This window comes from Poecilia reticulata, chromosome 17, assembly GCF_904066995.2.
Source record: "Poecilia reticulata chromosome 17, P_reticulata-male-v2, whole genome shotgun sequence".
NCBI lineage: Eukaryota > Metazoa > Chordata > Actinopteri > Cyprinodontiformes > Poeciliidae > Poecilia > Poecilia reticulata.
Window position 1 is genome coordinate 24,813,823 of NC_088846.1, and position 4,049 is coordinate 24,817,871.

The window sequence follows — 4,049 nt, forward strand, 5'->3', positions numbered from 1 at the left end:
AATATTTTCCACTGGATTTGATTGATATTGACACCTTGTGGGTCAATTATTTACTTTTTTAACACCACATTATGTTTTGTGATCAACACTACACTGGTGTTACTTTGAATATATTTTAACACTAACACCGTTGTAAATGTTAATGTGACACTTTGTATTGTTGAATTTAACACCAGCTGACTTGGACACATATAGACACTTTTGGGTGTTAATTCAACACCGGCATTGTGGGCTTTACCAATTTCGCCCACATGCAAGAACACCAGCGGATACAAATGAACAATAATATAAAGTTTATTTACAAAGAATAATCAGATGTGGATTGGGCCCTGGGATTGAACGGCTGCACACGGCACTCTGAGGAGACAATGAGAAAGATGGTGAGTTCAAGGTTATCGGAATTTAGATGATTTGTTGGCGGTAAGTTTGCTAACTTACTTGAGCTGTGTGCATCAACGCCGTGGGAGAAGAAATGTTGGTCCTGGGGTTCTTTAAAGCCTCTGGGATTCTTTCTCCGTCGGGTTTGGTGATTTGACCAGCGCGGCTGAGCGGCTGGCAGAGGATCGGTGAGCAGCGTTGGAGGACGGACGGACAGGCAGGCTTACACTTGAAGGCGGCAGTGAGTCGGTGGGACGACCGGTCCAGAATGGCAGGCAGAAACAACGGATACAGGCGAGTCTTGGAGCTCGGGCATCGACGGGGTGATTTCCCGTGACGTCGCGAGGAGTGAGCAGAAAACTTGGAACCAGATCCAGATTTAGAGGAATCCTGAAAAGAGCAAAAATCACAATGAGGTAAACTTTCTAACAGCAGGGGAAAAAGACAGGTCACAAGGAGATAACTCAGAGCAAACTCTGAGGGGCTCTGAGGTACCATCAAAGGTTGACACTCTGACGTCTAAGTACCGTTTTCCGCCTCTCTTAAGCTGCCGATAACGAGATGATTGATCCCCAGTGTGGGGATGACGTCATAGGAGGAGCCCACCGCTCAGCCGCCTCTCGGATTCCATCTGATGGGGAATAAAATGAACAGCCGCCCCAAGAAAACCCCGAACTCAACAGTCTTAAAATTACAGGAAGTCGTTTTAATGAGAAATAGATTCAGATTGATCTGATGTAACCAGCTCAGTCCATGTGGTTCTGACATTTATCAGTAATCAGGAGGATGTACATTTCCACCTTAACCGACCAGGTAAGCATTAAGGTAAAAAAAAAATAAAAAATGGAGCAAATACTGTATACAAAATGAAAAAAGCAACTGATAGAAATACTTTCTATAAAAATAAAAGATAATAGCAGGAGAAAAGTTGCAGACAGCATTAGCTCAGCCGATCTCTCCCTCCAGGAAGCCATCAAACAGAACTGCTGTCCGGCTCCAGCTGTAATAAAGACAAAAAAAACAAAACAACTGAAAGTTAAAACAACAATGCCAATTTAATAATTCAGATCTAATGCCTTCTGGAATCTATTATTGACATTTTACAAATTTCACAAATCAATTAAAGGTTTCACAAATGTTTTATTTATTCTGGTGTTAGTGCAGAATAATCTAGTTAGGTTTGAAATGTCTAGCTGTTGTAGTTTTTAAAGTATATCACATTAAAAAAGCTCAAGATAGAGAACAATTAAGTGTAATCGCCCTTTAGCTATTTTCTGAATTAGATGCTACATTAGAAAGCTAACTTCAGCTTCGACTGACAGCTTGGGCACAATATACAGATCTATATATGTTTACATAGATCTTTCTATAAAGTGTAGATATGTAGATATGTAGATTGCACAGATAATCAAAACACTTAACGTTTACATAGCACCTTTGCCAGAGATATGAGGCGTTATGGTGAAAACAAACAATTTATTAACTTACCTTCAAAGTTATTGTGAAGTTTTGACACATCCATCTTGAATCCTTTGTCGTTGTTGGGGCGTTTCAGGACGTCTGAATAATTATATAGGCATCATTAATAGTCCTGCAACAACCGAGAAGAAATTGTTAGCATACAGTACAGCTGCCTGAGCACAGGAGCCATTCTGTGGCAAAAAAACACAGAGGTGCTAAAACAGAAGCCCGTGGCATTTACCCCACTGCGCCGTGCATCATGGGCAAAAGGTCAAATAAAAATAAATAATAATCAATAAATACATTTCAATACATGTTATTATGTGTCAGAAAGCTTAGGAAATAATAATAATAGTAATAATAATAATAATAATAATAAACATTTCCATGATGGGCGTCGGCACACGCCTTGATCCAATTATGCGTCAATTTGTCACATCAAACTCATCTCATCAGTCTTTGCAGTGAATTAATGTCTTTAAACTCCAGTAGCTTCACCGTTTTCTTTTATATTGCCACGTACCAGTTTGATGAATGAGTGACGTTTCAATCCTTGACGCGTCCAAAACCTTTTGTTTGATGATAATCCTTCAGATCCATAAATCCAACATGTCAACTGAGGAGGGATTATTCCCTTCAGTCCACAGGCTGCTGGTTCCTCACTTGATCAAACTTGTTGTTTTGCTCTGATAAAAACCATAAGCCCCAAACCCAAAAGCCTGCTGGTCCTTCACCAGGCCCCTACGCTCACAGCAGGTGGACTCACCCACATTTAGTCCTGTGTTACTTAGAAAATAAATAAATAAATAAAAACTAAATAAATGAAGTCAACAATCATTAACCTACAACTAAATTATGTAAATAATAAAAAAAATAATTAATTTAAGAATAAACTAATAAAATTCAAATTGATAAAGAAATAAAGAAAAAATTGCTCCAACATTACCTGTCATGTTTCTGGCCTGTCTGCCTGCTATGCTCTTCTCCTCATTACTCCTCTCATCAAGCTCATGTGGCTCACCTGCATGCTGCTGCGCTGGAGCACAATCAGGCTCATGTCCTCCACCTGCTCACCAACTGTTATATTCAGCTCTCAGGCAGGCAGACAGTGCCAGATTTTTGAAAGCCTTAGAGTGAGTAGACATCCAGCATTCCTTCCTGACCTGACCACAACCACAACCACGACCTCGACCTCGACCTCAAACTCTTTTTTGTCCCTTGGATTTTCCTGCCTTGCCTTGCCCACGTCGGATCCTCCACTGGCCTCGGTCTTCTGGTCTCGACCCCGTTTCTGTCTTTTGACTTCTGCCTCCTGCCTCGCCCTTGGATTCAGTCTGCCTGATATTACCTACAAGTGTCTGACCCTTTTTCCGCACCCTGACCACTGCTCCTTGTCTGACCCTCTGAGAGTTTGTTGCCCTGATCTGTCTGCCCCCATCCCTTGCCCTCCAAGCTCTGTCAATCCCTGGGTGTGCTACGGGCCGCTACCACTGTATTACCTGGACCTCTCTTTCCCCACTACACAAGGAAGAGGTTCCTGTTCCTTGCTCGTGCTTGCCTCTCCTTACCCTGGTCTTCAATAAAGAATTTTCTGATTTTTACATCTTGTCTGACTGAAATTTCGGGTCCTCAGTTCTGATCATTACATTATGTTGAGAAAAATTATTATTTTGAGTGTTTAACACAGTTTAAACCTTTTAGAACCAATTTCTTAAGTTTGAACAGGTTTCTGTTAGTGATTTGAAACAAATACTATTGCTGGGTAAGTATTGAAATAGATCTGCAGGAGAGCCTCGGCTCAGACCCCTGGGGTCTTATCATTAAAGACAGGAGGTCATAAATTAACATATGCAGGAAGGTGGAGGACAGAATCACTTGAATTACTGTGAGAAAGGGAACTTTGGTTGGTTCACGTAACCAGGATGAGAAATCTTCCAGAACTAACATCTGACATGGTGCAAAAAACTGAATATAACATAAAATGTTTTAAATCACTAACATTTAATTTGTAAGACATTTTTCTTAGTATTAACAATATGTTTTGACTAAAAATTCTATTATCTTGTTTTAGAATTAATTTAGTTAATGATGAATGTATTTGAAATTGTATTATTTCTGACTATATTAGAATCACATGAAAATGATTTGTTTAGTATTAGAAAATACTTAGGTTTATGGTGAATGAATGTCTTAAGTCTTATTTGTTTCTA

General features: G+C 39.8%; 1 long non-coding RNA gene across 2 annotated transcripts; it reads right to left on the reverse strand.

Annotated features, from left to right (window-relative positions):
- Nucleotides 1–278: 278 nt before the first annotated feature.
- Nucleotides 279–2,994, reverse strand: LOC145548117 (uncharacterized). Of its 2 annotated transcripts, XR_014084409.1 has the most exons (5): nt 2,363–2,994; nt 1,867–1,969; nt 906–1,378; nt 439–768; nt 279–357 (listed from the first exon to the last, which is right to left on the reverse strand). It is a non-coding gene; the product is annotated as an uncharacterized LOC145548117 (long non-coding RNA). The 2 variants fall into 2 exon arrangements; XR_014084408.1 differs by having other exon boundaries at nt 1,867–2,642.
- Nucleotides 2,995–4,049: the final 1,055 nt, after the last annotated feature.